This window comes from Triticum aestivum, chromosome 3D, assembly GCF_018294505.1.
Source record: "Triticum aestivum cultivar Chinese Spring chromosome 3D, IWGSC CS RefSeq v2.1, whole genome shotgun sequence".
Lineage (NCBI taxonomy): Eukaryota > Viridiplantae > Streptophyta > Magnoliopsida > Poales > Poaceae > Triticum > Triticum aestivum.
This window is the reverse complement of record NC_057802.1, coordinates 602,775,490-602,799,713: the sequence shown is the minus strand read 5'-3', so window position 1 is coordinate 602,799,713 and position 24,224 is coordinate 602,775,490. Positions and strand designations below refer to the sequence as shown.

Below are 24,224 nucleotides of genomic sequence, written 5' to 3'. Positions count from 1 at the left end.
ACATTCGCATGATGGCGTCCGAAAGGAGCAAATCTGATAGACAACAATGGGTACGTTTGCCAGAACACTGTGCACAATTTTTACATGATTATCGATATCTAGTCACACAACTAATACACATGCATATTGATCTCCTTCTTAACAGTTCAAAGACGTGCGGGAGAAGCTCCTACCAATGGAGCGCATACTAGCTATTCAAGAGGAAATAGCGGGATTTTTGCTCGACCAGGTCATAGATCCCAGCGGAGAATACCATTACCCGCTACCGCCCCCATGAACCACTGCCAATTGTCATCGTGCTCCGAAGGCACCAAGGCTAATGCCACTTGCTCCAAAGGCAACACGTAGGAGAAATTGTATATATATATATTGAAAGAACATGCGGTGCCCCCATGTTTGGTTTTGGTAATTAATGACAATCTCTATGGACTAATGGTTGCCTTGAGTCATATTTGAAGGGTTTGTCCATAGGCTTTTCTTGGAGTCCATTTGTTGGTTTCAAGGGGAGTTCATGATGACCAAGGTGATATTAAGAAATTATCCAAAGTTTGGTCTTGTGAGGGTTGAGCTTATTGCAAGCATGTCTTGAAGAAGAAGATTGTGTGATCATTCATGTTACCTTCAAGACATCATCCAAATGAAGAGAGTTGGAAATATTCAAGGTTGATCAAGACTAAGTCAAAGAGTGAATCAAGTTGATCAACAAACACAAAGCATAGAAGATGTACCGAGAGGGATCAAGTGATCCCATGGTATGGTAAGCATTGTCCATCATGTTTTGTGTACTAACCCATGGTCTTTGTGAGATTTCTTTGTGGGGTTAGGTTGCGGTGTGCAAGTTCAAGTGGAGCATCACGAAGAGATCAAATGCTTGAATCTTGCCGTCCATTGTGGTGACAATGGACTTGTGAAGATGTGCGGAAGAGTGGCTCACCCATAGTGGAGTATGGGGGAGCAATCAACTAGTCTTCATTGAGCCAATGCTATCAAGAAAGGTGGTCCATCTTGAGGAGGAGAAGATTGTCATCATCTAGCTCAAGTGGATCATGTGCAAGGCAAAGGTTTGCCCTTGATAGGTTTTCTATTTTACTGGTCTCATGGTGGTAGTTGGGAGACCGGGTTATAGGATCGTTTACCATACTATCAAGGGGGGCTCTCGATGAGTAGCTTGATCGTATCATTCGTAGAGAGCTCAAACCATTGCATCCTTGCATCATCTTTTTCTTGGTTCTTACTTGGTTCTCCTTGTGTGTTTTGGAGCTTTTGGTCATCTTGTTGACAAGCTCAAGTTCATCGAAAACGGAGTTCATGTGCATCTTCTATGATGTTTTCGATGTTGGAGGTTATGCCGGTTCTTATTTGTTGGAGGTTTCTCTCCTCTATTTGTTAGGCATACCTCCCCTGCCTCTTCTTTCTATAACCAGTCGATACTCATCGTCTTGTATCCAACAAGCTTGAGTTTGCTCAATTCGGAGCTCATATGAAGAAGTTATGGCAGTTCTGAGTGTCTCTTTCCCTTTTTGTGTGCAGCTTGTGGTCCCAGCGGTAGTACCGCTCATAAGCGATAGTACCGCTCGGGTGCGGTAGAACCGCCTGTGGACCCTCAGCCGTAGTACCGTTGGGGTATCAGGCTCCTACCGCTTCGACTCGAGGAGGCCACTTCTCGTGTCGGATTGTGCGGCACTAGGAAGCGGCAGTAGTGCGGTAGTGCCGCTCATGAGCGGTAGTACCGCCCTACTGCGCGGCAGTACCACTTGGGGTCCTTGCGCGGCAGTGCCGTAAGTGGGGCGGTAGTACCGCTGGTAGCAGCGGTAGTACCGCTCTCACCTGCGGTAGTACCGCCCTCTGCGGGGCTGTTGGGGGGTAACGGTTGGATTTTCCCCCTCCTATAAAAGGGGTTTTCTTCCCCAACAAACCCAATCCTTTGAGCTCGTGTTCTTCCCCCATTGTTGACCTTCTTTGAGCTTGCTATCTCTCAATCCCTCCATGGATTCTTGCTAGTTTCTGGGGGAAAAGAGAGAGGAGATCTAGATCCACATTTCCACCAATCACTTTCTCCTCTATGTGAGGGGAACCCTTTGGATCTAGATCTTGGAGTTCTTGGTGTTCTCCTTCTTGTTCTTCCTCTCATTTTCCTCCCTAGCATTAGTTGCTTTGGTGGGATTTGGGAGAGAAGGACTTGGGCACTCCGTGTGCCCTTGCCATTGCATTTAGTGCATCGGTTTGAGTTCTCCACATGATACGTGGAAGTGAAGTTGAGAAGCTTATTACTCTTGGGTGTTTGGGCACCCTAGAGCTTGTTCCTCTTGGGTGCCTTGGCGCCCTAGACGGTTGGTGGTGTTCGGAGCTCAATCATTGTGGTGTAAAGCTCCGGGCAAGCGTCGGGGTCTCCAATTAGGTTGTGGAGATCGCCCCGAGCAATTTGACGGGTACCGGTGACCGCCCCCAAGGGTTGCCAAAGTGTACGGGTTCGGTGACCGCCCCCAAGGGTTGCCATTTGTACGGGTTCGGTGACCGCCCTCAAGGGTCCCTAAGTGGAATCACGGCATCTTGCATTGTGCGAGGGCGTGAGGAGATTACGGTGGCCCTAGTGGCTTCTTGGGGAGCATTGTGCCTCCACACCGCTCCAAACGGAGATTAGCATCCGCAAGGGTGTGAACTTCGGGATACATCATCGTCTCCGCGTGCCTCGATTATCTCTTACCCGAGCCCTTTACTTATGCACTTTACTTTGTGATAGCCATATTGTTTCTTGTCATATATCTTGCTATCACATAGTTGTTTATCTTGCTTAGCATAAGTTGTTGGTGCACATAGGTGAGCCTAGTTGTTGTAGGTTTTTTGCTTGACAAATTAACCGCTAGGTTTATTCCGCATTTGTTCAAGCCTTAACCGTAATTATTTTAAAGCGCCTATTCACCCCCCCTCTAGGCGACATCCACGATCTTTCATATATATATATATATACATGTGTGTATGTGTGAACTAATGGTGGTTGTGAGACATTCGATAATATATATATATATATATATATATATATATATATATATATATATATATATGATCGGTTCTACTAGAAATTCTATTTATATATATGCATAACGTGTACAATATGTAGTATCGTAAAATACCAGCAAACGAAAAAGAACTAAATGGAAAACACAAAATTAAATGAAAAAGAACCCAACCCCCCCCCCCCAATTTTTAATACTGATTGGTGTTACCAACCGGTACTAATGTTCTACCCGCACCCGGGCCTGGCTCGTGCCACGTGGTGGCACTTTAGCGCCGGTTCGTGCTGAACCGGTACTAAAGGAGGGGACCTTTAGTCCCCACCCTTTAGTGCCGGTTACAGAACCGGCACTAAAAGCCCTTATGAACCGGGACTAATGACCGGTTCTGCACTAGTGTCCTAGCGCTTGAGAAGCTCTATATCGCTCGCCGCATCCATAGTTTGGAAGCCCGAAGGAGCAGGTTGGCCTCCCCCTTCCACTTCCCCTTCCCCGTCCCCTCTGCCTTCCGCAAACTCCCCATCCATCCAACGCCTCATCCCTCACCAAAGTACTGCCTCCGGTCCGCTCGCGTTGGATCCGCACAAATCATTTCATGGAAGAAGTGATTGATGTAGCCATTCCCGTGCAGCCGAATCAGCATGTGCACACACCATTCATCTGCCTCGGGCCCTCCTAGAGCCGGCGGCCTTGGACGCGCCCCTCCTCGCTTTGGGCCTTCCTCGTGCTCGCCGCCTCGGATGCACCAGATGCAGCCATCGCTGTCGTGGCCCTGATTCTAGTGGGCGCTCTACTCCGGGTCTCCTCACGCCGGCGGCCTCGGACAAGCTGGGGGTAATAGAAGTAGGAAGGCAATCCCGTTTGTCCATGGTACAGAAGATTAGTTCATCCATGACTTCTATTACCACCCATAACCTATTTCTTAGAGAAACAGTACCAGCGGACCAGCAGTGGTCTGCATCGTTTTGTCTTGCACAGAATCGCGAAGTACAGGTTGTGGTCGACGTACTCCTCATGTTTCAGTCAATGTTTTCTCATCAAGTATCCTCAAGGCTATGCCAACGTTTTCTGATCGGGTGATTCTATTCGGTAAAAGTATGCTAGCATTACCAACTAAAAGCACTCTCTTTGTTTTTGGGATACTAGATGCGTGGTTGATTGCTTGACCAAATGATCACAAAGTTCCTTTGTAGCTCAGGCTACATGGATCGTGATGCATAAATGGATGGCAAAGATAAGGGGTACCATGTAGCCTGAGCTAGCACTACAAGAAGACATAGCTTTTGTAACACCGAGTTGTGTTACTACAGGCCCAAAAGAGTGTTATTAAGCCATATAGTAACACAGTTTCAAATGTGTTCCATTAGACCGTGTTACTAAGTGTTGTCAACTGGCACACATAATAAATGTTACCATATGTTAAAAAATGTGTTACTATTGGATTATAGTAACATGCATACTATGTGTTACCAAACATGCGGGTAACACATTTTTATCATAATAGTAACACAAATAGTAACATATATTTGTAGACATAGAACATTGCTAGTAACATGTTTTTGTAACTATAGTAACACAACTGGTAACATATATTTTTATCGTTGGAACACAAATAGTAACATAATATCCAAATATCGTAACATTATAATTTATAGTTGTCAAGTTCCACTAACAAATTTTGTAACTATTGTAACACTATCAGTAACACTACTAGTACTATATCAATATGGCAACATAATTAATGTTTTTATTTTTCAATTATTAACCATAAAATTCAACACCCATTTTATGGAATATAAATTTATTTAATAAAAAACACTGTAATTGCGAAATAGTTAATTGTTTTTGTATTTTGCTTGCCACGATTAGATTGGTAGATAAATTGAAGCACGACACATACACAAATTCAAAATATCAAGATAGGTACTATGAATATACAAGAGTGTATTATACATATGCATTACAATAAATAAATACAAATATTCTTAGGTGCAACAACATATCATTCGTATCAATTTAACTATAGAAAACACAAGTATGGAGAATATTACACCTTAGCATTTGCATAAATGCGACCAAAGAAAAAGATCTTTTGAATAATATTACATTTTTCAATCTATCAATGTAAACTACAACTATTTGGAAGTAAAATCTTCAAATTTTATTTGCTTCCTGTTCCAACCGAAGTATTCAGCTACAACTCAATTATCCTTCTTTTGAATCTTTAAAAGAAAATTGGACCCTATAGTTATGTAATTAAATATAAAAAAATATGATCTCGGAATATGGAAGAAAAGACTTCAACTTACAAAAGTTGAAGGCCAAGCAATTAAGTATCCTGAAGAGAAAGCTTCACCAATTGTCCTGCAACCAGAAGCTTCCCTTACTAACTCCTCATTATCAAGAATAGGTTCATCTATGTGCACATGGAAAAATTTAGCACCTAACTCCGTACCACCAGCCTTAGTAGCTAGATCAATACTCAGAAAAGTACCATACAACGTTTTGCTTGTTGGGATATGATGATGTCTTTAAAACTACTTTAAAAGCTATGATCATTATTAGCATTCAACGGCAATAATAATATAATTTGCATGAACAATATGATCTCTATTTTAATGGCATCCTAAAATACATGCCCCCATAAAAACTAAATAAACTGGACTAGACATCAAAGTCTAATGCCCAAGGCCACCTCACTTGCTCATGCTTGGTTGAAGTTATCCTTTACTTGTAGATTTGTAACAGAAGTCATTTTTCAAGGAGGCATGTTAGATTGGTTTGGGTTGGGAATTTGAGTACAGTAAACCCATTCCCCTTGGCGGATCTTTACCTTCTTGAAGAAGTACGCCTTTTCTAGCGAACTGGATGTGGGCGTTCAGTTCTAGTCCCCTGCTGGTCTAGTCTTGAAAAATATTCAACTGCACGATCCCTCATTTCCCTTGCCTACAAGAGACAAATAGTAGATGGAATGATATTCATACCCTAGAGCTACAGAAAGCTGCAACTTCAAAACTCAAAAACACACAAACCTTACCTTTTGCACATAATCAATAACAAGGTCTTGTGGCGACGATGATTTTTTGTTGAATTTGTAACTGACCGACATTATCATGCTCGCCATTCTGGTTCCATGACACAACAATGGTCAGCAATTAATTTTTTTATATTCTATCTTTGTGACATGAGTGAGAGTAAGTCTAGACATAACTTTTCCGCGTGAACGCGATAGATTATTAGCCTCAGAAATGTCATATTTACAAGCGTGCCTCAACAGGTCCATTGCATTGGAATCTCTACAAACTGAAATATTAATACGAAGGTTTCAAGTGAAAAGCAATGATATAGCCACGTATTGACATTACCTTTGTTTTACCATGTAGTATTTGTAACCGAGAAATGCCAGTATGATTTGATTGGAGATTTTCCTACAGAACTAACAAGTAAGAGTAAAATATTGATATAAATGCATACAAAAGGAAGGGACAAAGAAGTCATTTACCTCTTCTATTCCATTATTCCCTTTGGCATGTTCCAAACAATTGGCAAGCTTGTTCCAAAATAACTGCTAGGAGCTAACTTTACATAAAAGAAGTATCATCATGGAGTATCTTTTAAAATGCTAGCTGCCTGCACTTTCAGCTAGATAGTTTTGACTGATGCTCTTGGGAGCTACATTATCTACTTGTGTGCTTTATTTAAAAATACTCTGTCAACCAGGGGCGGACCCAGGATGAAAATGTCCCGGTGTCCCATGTAGTCATTGCTTTTATTTGGGGCAGCCTCTCTCTGTAGCTATAGCGGGTAGTTTTTCATCGGGGATAGATGATATTTGGAAGTTTGTCCTGAATTTGAGGATTTCATCTCGAGGCTCTCCAACAGGAATTGCGGTGCAATCATGAAAAATTTCGCAGACAATTTAAAATGATGCTTGTAGTACATGATTTGCATAAAAATAACACTCAACAATTTAAATACTGGTTGATTACACACACAGAAAATTCGAAACTAAGGAAACAAAGATTATTGGTGAAGTGGGAAATCACCTCGAAAACATGAAAAATCACAATAATCCAATTCTCAAGTAGATGTGAATCTCGATAAAATTTTGGAATATCATGGTAATCCAATTTTCAAACACATGCGAACCACTCCCTAATAAATTTGAAAAAGTACCATAACCTAATTCTCAATTGTAAGATCTTTGAGATTCAAAACTCTAGTCGAGGCCTGGACTTGAAAAAGATATAAATAACCTAATATTTTCTCCAGCGATCCAGGTAAAAAGTCGGCATGCTGCCATGCTATGGGGAGCCACGTGTTGGCCTATAGGACGAGGACGAGGCCATGCGGATTCAGTGCAGAGGAGGCGAGAAACCAGAAGGTAATTATGGGCAGATACACACAATGACACAAAGCGGTCAATCGATCAGATTTTCTTTTTTTGAATCAATCGATCAGATTGATCAACTCGGGAGTGCGTGACTCCATGGGCCATTAGATGGGATGCGCGGGCGCTTAGTCTGGTGGCTTCTCGCCGGTGTCCAACAACAAGTTTTACCGGTGTCACACGCCTAATGGGCTATATATATAACGTAATCAGAACAATTACCCGGTGTCCTGTGACACCGGTTGGCATTACGTAGGTCCGCCCCTGCTGTCAACCTATAGTGCTTTTAGAGCCTGGTTGGAGCAAGATACTGGTAGGAAGATGTCTCTATATGTCGAAAATATGTTTCAGTCGGAGAGGTTTTACTGCTTTATTTCAGCGCCTCGGTTATGTTGGTGATTAAAATAATACATGAATTAGTATAATAATAGCTATAATAATGCAGGAATTCTATATTCACTGGATTCAGCAAATAGACAGGTTACTTGATAGCAAAATCCAATTATACTGTATCATGAATATGGAAGTCTGTTCCAACCAAACTACATTCATACATGTGAAAAATCAATACAGTCACTAGTACAGGAACCCCTAATTAGCGGCGTTTGAAAGTTGTCACTAGCAGCGTCTACGCTGCGTGCTGCTAGTAATTTTTTTTCCTAGAGATATATGTTGTTTTCCTGGTATGTTTGGTGTACGATACTATTTTTTCTGGCCCTCTTGTGTTTCTGTCTAGTTTCTGCAGTTAAGCGTATATGTGCTGGATCATACATGTTATATGTACTTGACAAATATGAACTTAGCACCAACTAAGAAATCTCATGTTATACCATAAAGCACTAAGTTGACAATACATTATAATTACAGTCCATATATGTATTGAAAATAACCTGACTCTTCGGATTTGTAATAAACTTTTGCTCATGCGCTTCAGTGAATCTTATTTTGCAGGAAATTTTGCAAGTGGAGGTGAAGGATTGTTCTAAACTGGCAGATGAAGCTATGCGTTCTTTTAGTGGACTTTTCTATGTTTGCATAGTTTTTGCTCTTCAAACATGAAGCTTAGAAAATTTCAGAAAATTGTTATTAAGTTAAGCTTCATGTATGACAGACTATCATTGGAGATAGATACACTTTATGTTAGATTTACCGTCTTGTAAACTAAGCTTATGTTGTTAGAAATTGACGTTTTGATTAATTTGGGATTTTTGTTTCGTGTCAAAACCTGGACGTCTGATTCAATGGTTTCTTCTTTGTTGTTGTAAACCAGCCTTTGTGTGTGTGTGACTTCTGTGGCTTGCACTTGCAGCTAGGGGCTAGGCGTTGCGCGTGTGTGATTTTTGTGCTTGCACTTACAGCTGGCCCCTAGCCATCTTGCCACCCGGTCAACTAGGTGATGTACACTGCCTAACTACTGCTTGTTTGCTTACTGCTACGGACAATTCTTGTGTTGTGCTCGTTGGAGTGTGTGGGTGTTCTTCTGAAAAAAGGCTGTACTGGCTGGAGTGTGTCCGTGTTCTTCTGAAAAAAAATATTACTGGCACTGGAACAATGATTCATGCTAGTGCAATACTGGTCTACTAGACTGTTGTTTAGTGGTTGATTGATGCTATAGTTGTACGGCTCTACAATTCTTAAGCCTACTTTAAAAAATCGGACTGACAGTTGAACCGTTGAGGCTACCGGTTTAGGATTTTATCGGCCGGACTGCCGGTTCAACTCGTTCAATAGCGACAAAAAACTGGAGTATTTCAGTTATTTAAAAAGAATTGACCTCTAATCAAATGAATCATTTATTGGTTATAATCCACTATGGAATCACAAATTGTGGCTAGCCTAGTTGGTAGGGCTGTTGGACGTGCGGTGCCTGAATGTCAATGGTTCAATTCCTAGTTTACACATGATTTTCTTGTTATTTTATTACTAGCTTTTTGCTAAAGACTGATGCACCTAAAAAAATCGAATGAGGCCTCGATTCTGGGTTTTAGTCTGACCAGCGGTCCAGTACGGTTTTCAAAACTATGTTCAAAAGCGCACTCGTTTGCTGTTGGTCTTCCACTCCTTCATGAGTACCGGCGTTGAATTGTTAATTTTTTTTTGAACCAAGTTGAATTGTTAATTTGACATGATCATTTTAAAGTGTGCATTTGCATTTATGGTCATCAAGTCATCCAAAAAACCGCGGAAAAGTATGGTTAATATGATATTCACTGCAACCATATCGAAATAGTTCCGTACGAGTATTTAGTACCGAACTGTATTGTTTTTGTACCATATTGCCCAAAAAGAATGAAAACTTTATTTACCAATATAAAAACGTATTTATACAAAAAAAACATGTTGGCACGTGGGCTCTATGTGTGAAGGTATTGGTGATCTCTGTATATAGTTGATTTTAGTATTTTCTATTTCCCCACATAATATAACTTGTAACACTATGATCAACTCATGATTATGTGTTACTAATTGTAAAGTTCGTAACGTACCACCAACACATACTTATATGTTACTATGTGAAAACATATGTAACACAATGATACTAACACATATTTATATGTTATTGTTAAATACCTCTGTAACACATTTTGGGGCCTTATATAGTATGTGTTACTTCTGCCATCCAACACAAAATGAGGTGTTACTGGAAATTACCTTGTCACACATTTTTGTATGTGTTACATGATTGTGTTACTTAAAGTCTGTTTTGTTGTAGTGTATACAGAAAACCACACTCAATGAATTGAAGGTACACACAGATTAAAAGTTGGGTACGTGTTGAGTTATAATTTCAATGGCTTACTTTTGGTTGATTTGTTCCGTCAAGAATGCACTTTCTTATGCAGTACTACCAAGGCTACAACAAGTTGAAAACAAGCCCCTATTCCTGCATCACGTTGTCCATGCACAGACAAATCAGATCGAAATCTTTGACTATTTGTGCTATGCACATTTTTTGTCTCTCAAAATTGAATATTCTAATCCATTTAAGATTTGTTTCTACTTTACCTGAAGTTGATTGCTACAGCAATCCTTTTGCCCGACCAGCACCAACACGTGACTATTGGCATGTAGTTGATTGATTGACCGAACGAATGTTCTAGCATGTTTAAAACTATTTGGTCGGGTACTACATGAAGGGTGTCAAATTGCATTATCCAGCTTAAGTTATACATGACGATAACCCTTGATTAATTAGTGTTTTCACTAGAACATTTGTAGTATGGTATTAGGTTACTTGGTTTGATATTGACATTGTGGTGTGTCATTTGGTATGGTATACTTAGCGATTATTCATTTTGTTTCAAACGTATGTAAATAAGGAGTCCACAATTAAAGAAATTGTTCGTGGGTCTTGGCACATGGGTGGATATTTCTAAAAATGCGCTACTTAAATATACATCAAGCTTAGCAATTGAATATCTCCAGAAGATAGACAAAGCTGATTTTACAACCTGTGAAAAATTGGAACACTGTTCAATTAATAAATAGAAATAATAGACTAATGTTTGTGATTTGAAATTTATAAATATAAGAACTATAGGAATCCGATCTAAATTATGTTTGATTCAATTGCTTTAAATTTTGGATTAGATGTGTTCACATACATAAGGAAAGCAGCTTCACATCCACGTAATGAAGGGAGCACATGATAACCTACAAGAAAAATCAGTGAGAAAGGCAACCGTATGCATATACTCTTCTTCTTCTCTTTTTGAACATCATGCATCTACTCTTCTTTGTGTTATCTAATCTTTTTTTGCGGGGGTTGTGTTATCTAATCTGATCAATCTCTCTCCCTATCTCTGTGCGCGTGCAATTTGCGAGTGCCAGGAGATATGTAATGCAATTATGAGTGCAAACCTGCAATTGATTGGTTTGTTGAATGTCTCCATTAGACATTCTTCCATTATCCTTTCAAGTAGCAAGAGTACCCAGTCAATAAAACTAAATCCTACATAACATTTTCAAACACATGATTGGTTTGTTTTATGTTGTTCTCTTCAATTTGTGAGTACCAGGCAAGATGTGATGCAACTCCTTCCCCTGTCCTTGACATTCTCGATGACGTATTGCCGGTGAAATCACAAATTTGGATTTCTTGAGGCGCAACCGATTCCCGCCGCAGCACGCGGGGTATCATCTAGTATAATTAACTTCTAAGGTAGCGGCAAACAATCTTTTGTCTAGGCAAAGGGTACATATGCAAAACAGGCAGGCTAATTAAAAAAAACTATACAACACACCATGAAATAATTAGCAATATTTTCACTATGTAAAATGCATTACAAAAATTATGCCTGAGAAGAAACAGGTACAGACACTATGAAAGATATATTTCAACACAGTTATCTACCATACCAACAGTGTAACACCAAACCCAGCCATGGCAATGCCATGCTCGTATCTCGTGGTGGTGGAGTAGCCGAGGTGGCGGAGCGGGGAAAGGAGCACAACATACCAGCTCGGACGGCGAGGATGAAGACACCACGGACTGATCGGCCTTCTCTTCGGCGCCCCATGTAAAGGCACGAGGACGATAACACAGACTGCTGGACCTCTTCGGTGCTGCAATCAGTACTTTTACTGGTAGTGAACTATACAAAATACATGATATATGCAATATGAATCGACGATGCTTGGTGCATAGGCAAAAAATCCTTTAGCATGAGAAAGTTAGTATTGCATCTTGTTCAACTACTAATCCAAGGCATTATTTGACATGGAAAACCCTTCAAAACATGAAGATCACATCGCCTTCAGAACCAGTTGACGCAGCAACTGATTTAATGTGACAAACAATAAATAAAAAGACAGATGAGCAGACCTTGGGATGATGAAGTGGGAGGATGGGGTCTTCCCATGAGGATGTGCCTGGGACTCAACGATCTTCGCCCGAAAGAAGGGCCCTTGGACGCAGACGAGGACGGAGGAGGAGAGCACGTCGGTGGCGGCGTGCACCAAGTCTCCAACCTCTAAATCCTAGCCGCAGGGACCGATGAACCTGGGGGCCACTGGACACCGTACGGGGCAACACCACCGCCTGCAGCAGCCGCTCCTCTCCTCCTCTCATCAACGACAAGAACAAGGCGTCCCCGAGGGACCTAAGCATCGTCAGTGGCATGTGATAGAGGAGGAGGTTGGCAAAGGAGTTGGAACAATGGAGGAGGTGGCCACCGGCACGGGGCAGAGGAGGCGGGTGGGAACTGGGAAGAGCCGAAAAGGAAGGACGGAAGTTGTGGCAGCAGCCGCAGAAGGGGAGAGGAGACGGAGGCGGCACCGGCAAGAGGGGAGGAACGGTGTCGCGGAAACAGGCATGGGCCCCGCCGCTCTGTCCCCAGCCCGCATGGCCACAGACGCCTCCCACACCGGTGGCAGCCCAGAGGGGCCTCGGGAGGGGCTGGCCCCGAGGAACGGCAACCCGGCGTGCCCGTCCATCGATAGCTGACCGGCATTGATGGCTCCCTCCATCATCGTCGCTGCTTGGGCAGAGACGCGTCCCGGTCGACGTGATCATCGGCCATGACGAGCTAGATGGACGGGGCGGTGGGATTCGATCCGATCCAATTAGATTAGAGCACTCACTTCGCATGCTATGCTCCGCCGCAGCAGCCTCGTGCTTGAGCTGATCCAGGCAGAGATGGGCGAGCAGCTCCGGGCGAAGGCGGAGAGGGGGCGCCATTGCGGTGGTGGCTCCGGACGGCTGTGAGCGTGGCAGTCGTTGGCGTGAGGGAGGCTGATATAGGGAGAGTAGGACTGGACGAGGCGGCGTGCTTCGGACTTGGGTCGAGGGGAGGCCTGGAGTGGACGACTCGATGGAGTTCCTTCATAGGGAAGGAAACGAGACGTACACGTTTCCCTTCTCATTTATTTTTTCTCTCATTAACGCGTTTTCACCCTGGCACACTAAAATCTATGTGGACACAACTAGCGCTCGCGCTTACCACGACGCTTATTGTGTTTGATGACAATGACATTTTCTATTGAACTACTCCCTTCGTCCGGAAATACTTGTCGGAGAAATGCATGCAAATGAATGTATCTAGAACTAAAATACATCTAGATACATCCATTCCTCCGACGAGTATTTCCGGACGGAGGGAGTACTACATTGTTCTGCGCACATGCACCCCAGTCTTTCCATAATTTTTCACCAAACAAGCACGCAATTAATGTGACAAAGTGTAGCAATTCAAGCAATAACATGTGGGGCAGATTATCCCATTCAAGAAAGAGAGGTGCGCAACATTGCAGAGAGTTTAGCTGGGCAGGACAGCGACCCCATCACGAGAGCTGGGCTGCCCTTTGATAATAGTGAAGAAACTATTCCAAAGATTCGGTATGTAAGTCGTGATTAACAGATTAAACATGATGATTGATCCAACCAAAATATTCAGGTTGTTTGGAGCTCTAGAGAATATTCATCTCTGTTGTGGCCTTTTCAGGTCCAGAATTTCAGCTATCGGCAATCTCCCTCTTTATGAGAAACTTGCAAAATAAGAGAGAAAAGGCATTAAAATTGCATCATAAAGTGAAATAACAACCCAAAACATAATAAATAATAGTAGGAAAACATGATGCGAAATAGACGTATCAATCTCACGATCGTGGCGAATTGTCCCGACTGCGAGGCGAATCATCTCCCCATCGAGTCTTTTGACAGCTTCAATTTGGAGTGAAATAAAAAGATAGAGAGGAAGCTATAATCATTCATCTTGCAATGAGATGATTCAGGCAAATTAAACTAGCCTTAGTTTGATAAGATAACCTTTGACAATGTACTAAAGTTCTTCCAGATTAAAAATTTCAGAAGGCCACGTGTCTCCCGAGATATCATTGAAGCTCTAGACAACATTTCAAAGCTAAGTTTTAACTAATTAATAACAATCAAAAGTAATATGTTGTATTCACAAAAAATTCACATATGTTTAAAGTTACATCAAGTATTTCACTTAAATTGATAAGTCGCAAACAATATAAACTGATAATTCATGAATTTCCTTGTCTTCTTCTATAGAAAAAAACACTATATATATCCAAAGTTTACAGTCTTTGTGCCCTTTTATGTCTTCTAAGAAAATAGTAAACAACTAAAAATCAACATTTCAAATTAAAATATCCTGTCCAAATGATCCATCGGTGGCATTAGATAAACAATGCGTGGGGAATTATACTTACATGCAAAATTCATGTCACACCTTTAAAGAAATATATATTTTTAAGCTATATGAACCTAGCTAAAAGACCACAATAATTGGCATAATTTGAATCTTAGTTTATTCCCAGACAAGACCATTTGTCAAAGGCTTCGGTGAGAGTGCTCAATATTTCCCTTATGTGAGAGAAAGAAATTTGCAACTTCATGCGGCCAGCACATATATGAAAGACGCGCATGAGCTAGTTCAAAAACAAGACTATCATGTGAATATAGTCACTTGCCAAATCTCATCTAGTGTTGACAACAAATAAGCATCTGTAGTAGTTATGTCAGTCCCTTCGTGCATTCATCTATTTGGAAGGACAAAGCCAACAGTAGTATAAAGACAAAGCAAGGGTTGGATCATGGGTTTTGCAAACTGAAATTTCAGCAAATCTGCAATCAGTATACATATAAGCAAGAAATCGATGAAATTAACACTTTTTAAATAGAAGAACAATGGTAGACAAATAGGAACCCATTTTAACATCTCGTACCAGCCTGCTGATCGATAAATGATTATTAGTAGAATATATATCATGTGTTTATCTCATATCTTTGCATTTTTTGTGTTTTGGAGAGAAGAATAAGAAATGATAATGTAGGTAAAAGGAAGAAATTTTATTGTAGGTGACCAGAAGACACATTCTTTTGCTCTGTACTAAGAAAAATACTACTCCCGCCGATCCATAAAAAATGTCACTGTTTTGAACTAACCTCTGTTCAAAACTGTGAAACTTCTTTTGGATAGGAGGGAGTAGCCAAGGAAACAATAGTAGAAATTTTCATCAAGTCTTTGGATCCTTCCATTACCCATAAGTAGAACATACCAAAGTATGGAGTGAAAACAGTGACAAAACGTGAGTGCGAGCATTAGCCATAGGCTCATTGTTCTTTCTTGTTGCACCTTTGCAAATTCAACACCACCTTTAGTAAAATACTTAAAATGCTCAGGTGTTTCAAGAAAATGTTAGTCACATTTTAGAAAATGTTTATACAATGCAAAACACTGTTCATATTTAAAACAATCATACACTCAGATTAATGTTCATGATATTTAAAAAATATTCATCACATTTGAAAAATGCTCATGTAGTTGAGAAAATAAGTTCATGACATTTAAAAATATTATACAATGTAAATAGTATTCACATGATTTTAAAAGTAATTTGTACAATTCAAAAAATGTTTACCTATTGACATTTAAAAAAAATGTTAAAACAATGGTCAAAGTGTATCAGAAGAATGTTCAACGTCTGATGAAAAATGTATAACATGTATTAAGAAATCGACATGTATTTGGAAGAAAAAAAAGGAAAAATAAGAAACGGAAAAAACAAAAATGGAAAAAATAAAAATAAAAACCATAAAGAAAAACATGTGAAAAGAACATATTGAACCTTCCTAAAACTAGCAAATCCGGTGGAAGGTTCCACAACCGAAAATCGCTTTGCTGGGCCGGCCCACTAAGACGATTCAGCAGCTCGCACGAGAGGCAAGGCAGAGCGAAATCACTAATTAAGGAGTACTCGTTGCAAAGAACACTCCATCTTCCTAGGTCACGACAAGTGGCGCACATGCAGCGCGCCACTTGTCGCAACCTGGGAGTTTTCCCTTTTTTCATAGATTCGTTTATTCAAAACGTTTTATCTCTTAAACCGTGCGTCCAAATCTCAAACCGTTTTCATCATTGGATTCCTCGTGTCAAGATCTTCAAAACTAGATCCCATATTGATAGGTTTTGACGAACTTTTTTTCACGAAAAAAACCGAACGAAAAAACCAAACCGGGAGCACGGTTTTTTTCCCTTTCCGAAAGAGGCACGCCCGTGCCTCTCGCGAAATCACAACCGTGCCTCTCGTGGAAGCAAAACCGTGACTCTCGTGGAAAGAAAAAAAAAACAAAAAACGCGTTTTTTTCCTTTCCGAAAGAGGCACGCCCATGACTCTAGCGAAAGAAAAAAACAAAAAATGCGTAATTTTTTCCTTTCCGAGAGGCACGGCCGTGACTCTCGCAAAAGCACAGCCGTGCCTCTCGCGGAAGCAAAACCGTGACTCTCGTGAAAGAAAAAAACAGAAAACGCGTTTTATTTTTCCCTTTCCGAGAGGCACGGCCGTGACTCTCACGAAAGCACAACCGTGCCTCTTGCGGAAGTAAAACCGTGACTCTTGCAAAAGAAAAAAAAACAGAAAACGTGTTTTTTTTCGTTTTCGAAAGGCACGGCCGTGACTCTCGCTAAAGCACAACCGTGCCTCTCGCGGAAGAAAAAACGTGATTTTTCATGAAAGAAAAAAATGTAGACGCGTTTTTTCGCGCAGTCGAAACGCTAAGGAAGACCAGGGGAAAGCCAAAACGTCGAAAAAACCCGGGAAAAAACCGTTTAAAAAGCCGAAAACGCGTGCGTAAAAATTAAAAAAAATCTGGAAAGAGCGTCCAGAGCGCAACACGTGGCGAATGGCTAAGTGCGCGCCAAATGACGTTGATCGTTGCGCGGCTCCTGAAAGAGCGCTCGTTAACTAGTTGCTCCCAAGGCAGAGCTACGTCTCCCATTACGCGTGATATAGCGCCCGCATTTGTCTAGAGATTTTTGGTTGGTCCTCATAGTGCATCAAAGCCGAACCAGCAACAAATATCCTCCACCACAAAAGATATATCCCGCTTACCGCGAGTTCTATATGGCGCTTGCCGATAGTCTCATGCAACTTGGGCCAGCCTAGTAGTGCTCTGGTTTACTTTCCATGGGATTTAAGTTGAATATCATCCAGTTCTTTGCACAGCTAGGTGGGTATGTCCAGTTACGTGCTTGTCTCCGCATTCCTTTTTGCTTTGTCTACTTTTTTTGCTTCTTTTATGCTTTCTAGTTTCTTTTCCTTTTATTTCTGTTTTTAATTTTCCATTTCTGCTCTTTCATTTACAATGTTTTTGAACATGAACATTTTACATCATGTATTTTCAAATATTTAATCGCGGACAATAAGTTGTTTATCATGTACATCAAGAAATGTTCATCATGCTTATTCAAATTACTCATTGCGCTTCTAAAAGTTTTCTTCATGTATTGCTGAAAAATATTCAGAGTTTATTTTATGAAATTTTCATGATGTGTCCATAAAATGTTCACCTGGTATTTAAAAATTTGCATTAGGTTTCAGAATTTCTATGACGTATTCCAAATAATGTTCATCATTTTTTCAAAAATTGTTCATCATTCTTTCAAAAATATCCATCATATTTTTTAAAAATATTCATCATGTATTTAAATAAATTCAATGTGTATTTCAAAAATCTTTATTTTATTTTTATTTTTTTACCTTTTACTTTTTATTTTTTCGTTTCCTTTGCTTTTCTTTATGTCCTTGTTTTTATGTTCATCTCATATAAAATATGTTCATAGTGTTTTATCAAAAATGTTCATCAAGTATTTTAAAAAGGTTCATCAAGTATTTTTACAAAAGTTAAGTGCATATTAAAAGATGTTCAATGTGTATTAAAAAAATTCATCATGCCCTTTAAAAAGGCCATTCTTGTATGGAAAAAATATTCAACTTCTATTAAAAAAATTCATCATGTAGTTTGAAAAGGTGCTTCGCTTATTTAAAAAATGTTCATTTTGTAAATAAAATTGTTCACCATGTATTAAAAATATATCCATCATGTACTTTAAAAATGTTTTACTTGTATATTAAAAATATTCAATGCATAATAAAATATGTGTATCATGTATTTTCAAAAGGTTCTTTGCATATTTAAAAAATGTTCATCTTGTAATACAAATTTGTCGTCATGTATTATAAAATGTTCATAGTATTCTTTAAAAAGTTTCATCGAGTATTTAAGCAATATACCCAGCATATGTCTTTAAAATATGTTTAACATGTGTCAGAATTTATTTGTTGTGTATTACAAAATTTTCGCCATGCATCTACGGCCTGTTCTTTGTTTTTTTTAAACATGGTGTATCAAAAACTGATTTCCTTGTATCTAAAAATTGTTCATCGAGTTTTTCAAAGATTTCATCATTTCTTCGAAGAAGTGCACCGTTTATTTTTTAATGATCATTGGATATGTAAAAAACATGTGTTTTTTTTAAGAATTGCATGAAATGAGGAACTTATGAAAATAAGAGATACCTTACAAAAATTGTATCTAGAAAAATGTTGATGTATGTAAAAAAGATATTTTATGTTTTGAAAAACATTCACGTGTTAAAAAAAGTAATCATGCATCTCTAAAATATATTTCCGCAGTTTATCTAAAAGAATTGAGGGGGGAAACAAGAATAATGCTGTGGCGTAGATGTTTTTTAGGCTAAAACCGCTCCACTTTATTGATCAATGATAACATTCATAGGGATGGCATTTATATCAGGCGGCTGAAGGAGCAAAAGGTGGCAGCCCTCAAAAAGATCTAGAGTGGATTTAGCGAGACTATGGGCCTCGATGCTGGACTCCAGTAGTCCCTCAAAGATGAAAGAACAGGAGGTGAACTCAGCTGAAGCCTGAATAATTTCCTTCATGATGCTTGTATAACTTCCTCGCAAAAAAAATATGCTTGTATAACTCCCTCGGCATGCAAACACCTAAGCTGTTTGCTATCTGAGGCAATGAACACCTAAGCTAAAGAAAAATCATGAGCTAGCGCCAAAGCTTCTCGGCATGCAATTGCTTCACGTGTTGCTGCATTAATAACTCCCAAGGTATGTATAGCAGATGCACATTTCTTCGAGTTTACTGATTGCATCCAATTGTTTGACAGTTGTTAATGATATATCAAGGAAGACGGGAGGAAGCTCCCGCCCTATTATCCGAGATCGCACGGGTTGCTCGTTTTGATAAATGCCAGTTCAAGCACAAACCCCGTGATACTGTAATCATCCCTATGAACTTCGTTGTTAATCAATAAAGTCGAGCTTAGTCCCCTACAAAACAAAAACCAAGCCTGAAAGGCTGGGATCTGCTCCTGGCATACTTAGGTGTTGCGCGTCGTACCTTCTTCAGAAAACAAAACAAGCATGAAATCTGAGATTCAGCATGAAACCAAGAACCATGGAAACATTTTATATCACTAAATATTAGTTTAGAGGGAGTACAAAACTTATAACCCAAAAGCTGTATGGATCTGACAGAAAAAAAAACACTTTAAGATGAGCATAATTTGTGGAGCACAAAATGATCAGAAATTACCCATGTATGTTCGTGAAAACATCACAAAACGACATAGTGACAAGATGAACTAAAGTCACATCCAGATTTCAGAGCGGCACAGAATTTTAATCAACCCACGAAAGCATTGAAAGGTTATCATGATCTATATAGAAAACATAAAACTACCACATGTTCATGATTCATAGATTGTTTATAGCTAAAAGTTGAGAGAGTTTATCCTTATAATAAAATTGCTATATGACTTGATACGCAAAAAGTTGCCATGATCTTCATAATAAAAGTGCCACACATACATGAACTTCATATATATAGCTAAACAGAGGAAATTGCCATGATCTAGATAATAGAAGCCCCACATGTCAAGGATTTCATGTATATAACTAAAACACACAAAGTTGCCATGATAAAGAAAAAAACTACCATAACTTTCTACATGCCTGGACGTATACCACCGTCTTCTGGTAGATATTCCATGTGTTCCATCCATCTACTGTATATCTAGCCGAAAACTCATGCCCTGTGGTGAAAACAAACATCAATTTGCTTTTCATAAGCCAAATTAACCAAAAAATGCTAGTTTAAGGACACAATTAACCATGGACATACATCCTAAGTTGACGTGCCATTAACACAGAAGTAACCACAAGCAAGAACTGTGATTTACCTAATGTGTGGTTCAATAGTTGTCATGCCATTGTGTTGAGTGCCACCTGTGCCTAACAATTGAGCCAGGCATAAGCAACCCATTGCTCTTGTCACACTAACAGGCCAAAAGTTTGGCTTTTTACTGCCTTGATCAATCAATTGTCACCAAAATACCTCACTGGGACCAAAACACTTACTGGAAAATCTAAAAAAATATCCTACTTTGTCTCAATCCAAACTATGCAAAATTAAAAATGCATGCATCTAAGTGAGCGAACTCAAATTACTCTGATTCCAAAATCTTCACCAATCAGACTTCGCGTGTGATGTAGGTCCCACGCGGAGGGAAAATAGACATCGAGTTGCAAAGAAAATTTGTGGAAAAGAGACATAGAGCAACCATGTTGTGAGCGCAAAAGTTTCCATCATTGAAACATTGAATTTGCCACCAAGTACTTGAAAAAGTTGCCGAGCAAGTTAAGGCTAGCTAATTTTGTATTACCACTAGATCATGGTTCGGATTGTACAGCTGCCACGATTTCACTTTAAGAATCAACACCCCAACACTTCTCTTGTGCCCCCAGATTAAATTGTTCCTGGTTAGCTACCAAGTATAATCCGATTAAACCGTGGCGCGTGCATTTAAATTTAAAGAACAAAGCAACCATGTTGTCAATACATAAGTTGCCACCACTGAAACATTGAATTTGCCACCAAGTACTTGAAAATGTTGCCAAGCCAGTTAAAGCTTGCTAAATTTGTATTATCACTTGATCATGGTTCGGGTTGTAGAAGTTGCCATGATTTCACTTCAGGAATTGACACCCCAACACTTCTCTCATGCAACGATACTGCAGTGCAAACTTTTTACTACACAAGATGGTAGCTGCATGACTACTATGCAGGTAATTTTTCACTAAAACTAGATAGTAATATCATGACTACGATGGTGGTAATTTCTTACAAAATAATTTGATAATCCATGGAAAGGTGGTGGTTAATTTATAGTGAACAAGGTGATAAATTGACTTTTGCGAAATAAACTGACAACTACATGAATAGTGCCACTATGATGGCAATTATTTACTAAACAAGCTGGTAATGTTGTCTATTGTGGTGGTAGCTATTCAATAAATAAAAAATCATGATATACTACGGCGACAACATGTTATTACAAGCTATAAACTGTCATGTAGTCATTTTTAAAATTATCTATAAATGTAGTAGCAAGGTCACTTGACAACCTCAATTAATATGCAGACCGTGACACAACCTACACTCATAGTGATATAATTAAAATGAGAATACTTAACATTAATATTCAAAATGAGAAGAGGTACCCCTTACATTGCCCATGGGGAGCGAAGCCTACAAGAAGAGGAGGGGATTGCCACCGAAGATGGTGGAAGTGAGCACTTATCATCGCACTCCTGCATTGTCTTGTAGCATTGCCAATTTCCTACACAGCAGTACCATCTATCTTTATCCGGGTTGCATATTGGAATACTTGCACTCTTTTTGCACCAGGTATCAGGGTCATTGTCTCGGAGGCCTCTGCCATTGCCTGTAAAATTATTGAAACAAACATAGCATTAATATTCAAGGCTAATAAAAATAGAAAACAAGAAAATTAGAGGATATCATTAAAAAGGAAATACGACAAGAGTAGTGACACCTACATTGCCCATGAGTAGCGAGGCATACAAGAAGAAGTAGTACAAATACTGCATGGATGATCTTCATGCGCTCTCCCATGTTGTAGGCAATCGATCACGATTGTAATAGGGTAGCTATTCGATCCAAGAACAATAGCTTAAATGAATTATTCATGTCCAGCAAACATAAACAGAAATAAAAAATAAACTTTGAAAAATCATTTTTTGCGGGAACCAATAATCATATTTAATAACCATTCTTTAGTTTACACATCAAACAGGAGATGGACAAAAATCATGAAGTCCCTGCTCAACCATTTTCTACCTCAATGTTGCTATTACTTAAATGACCAGATGTTCAGATCAGCAAGATACCCGACACCAATGATCTGAAAATACCTGTCTGACAAAGCGACAACTGTTGCTACAGCTATATTCTGCTATGGATACTGACGGTTCCAGATATGTCCAAGAATGACGGTTCCGAGTGCCCTGCTATATCATTCAAAGGGAAGGAAGATGTGCCATATATCCTCATGTAGCGTTATTAATCACAGAGAATTTAAGATAGTATTACCTGTCTTTTTGAGACACCAATGTCTGTTATCCTGTGATTCTGCAAGGTATACAGCATAAGTAAATGTAAGCATAAATCTCATAGAAGTGACAACTTTCTGATGCAGGAACAATCGATGAATAGAGCAAGAAAAGAGATGCATTAGTTAAATATAAAAATCCTCTAATCCCTTATTTATATATTATAACAGTACCAGACTAACAAGTGCAAAGATACTATCTAAAAACCAAAATTCTTTTATGTCAAAGATATCGTTTTAGAAATCCACTCCTGCAGGGAAAGAGTGGATTTCTAAAACGACAAATATAACAAATATGAAGTCACTTTCTTGGCCGAGAAATGTAAGTTTGTCATCTTGATAGTGCTAATCTAGATACCTACAAATGTATTCATGACCAAAAACAAATTAGGTAAGTTCAATCCCACTTCTACATTGTTTTGCTGGAACAATATGAGAGAAACAAGTTGGGATGGTAATCTGATATGTCTCATTTGTACATAATCCTGTTACTTTTGAATAGTTGAGTCCTGTAGCCTTTTCTAGTCTACTGATATTTGAAAGGGGAACATGGCAATGTGTTGAATTCCTTTTTATTCTACTCATGTGATGTCGCTTATCTTCTGTTTTATGTTATGTTTCCATGTGTATCTATAGTATGAAACTATGAATGCTCTACACTTTGTTTTTCTTGAACATGGTCAGGGCAATGGATCATTTCTATATGCTAGGTTGCCTTATTTTCTGCGGAGTTGAAACTTGTAAAGATGCACAATGATTCTGCAGCTCCAGTACTGGATGCTGACAAAATAGAAGTTCCTTGACCAAAGGAAAAAAGGTGATTCCACAAATTCTTGAAGCTGCTAGAGATAGTGAAAACTTTGAAATTAGTGACGACAAAAGTACTGAGGAGCAAGCTCCAGGGAGGTCAGCCCGGGATTTCTGGTAATGGACAACCTTCTTGTGGAGGTAATTCACATTGGCAAGCACAGATGGACTGCCTACCAAAATTTAAGAGGCTTCCTGGACCAGGAGCTCACAGTCAGATAGCTATAGTGGACCAATCATTCCATTCAACTTCCAGTGCTGCTTGTCCTCCTATGACACTAGGGATGTGTTTGGTTCGGGTGGGGGTAACACAAACGGTAATGTAACTGGATCACGGTGGGATTTAGGATGTAACGGGCAATTCATAGTTCTGTATGGTTCGAACTAGTAAAGGTAACATTTTACACACGGGTGTTTGGTTTGGGAGATCTCTTTGGGGGATCAAAGAGTAAGTGAAACATCAGTAGCTTTAACAGGAAATATATATACCGATGAGGCCACAGCATGCCATGATTGAGAAATGCATAGCCTAGGAATCTGGCGAGCCTTTGTAAGTACTTCTCTGTATGCCTACATGCAAGCGAACATGTGCACCGTGTTGTATCTGGTTTCAGGATCTAATAAACTTTAAAATATGTTGCATTATACCTAGGCGCATCCATCCAACTTTTATCCATAGTAGCTTAGCTTCACACTTGGTTACTACCAAATCAGCACTAAATCCTGAATGGATTTTTTTTAGAAAAGGTAAATCCTGAAT

At 39.5% G+C, this 24,224-nt stretch overlaps 1 long non-coding RNA gene across 1 annotated transcript; it reads right to left on the bottom strand.

Moving 5' to 3' along the window:
* Positions 1-5,050: 5,050 nt before the first annotated feature.
* Positions 5,051-6,433, bottom strand: LOC123075833 (uncharacterized). The gene is made up of 4 exons (XR_006436212.1): positions 6,049-6,433; positions 5,845-5,957; positions 5,321-5,375; positions 5,051-5,233 (listed from the first exon to the last, which is right to left on the bottom strand). It is a non-coding gene; the product is annotated as an uncharacterized lncRNA (long non-coding RNA).
* Positions 6,434-24,224: the final 17,791 nt, after the last annotated feature.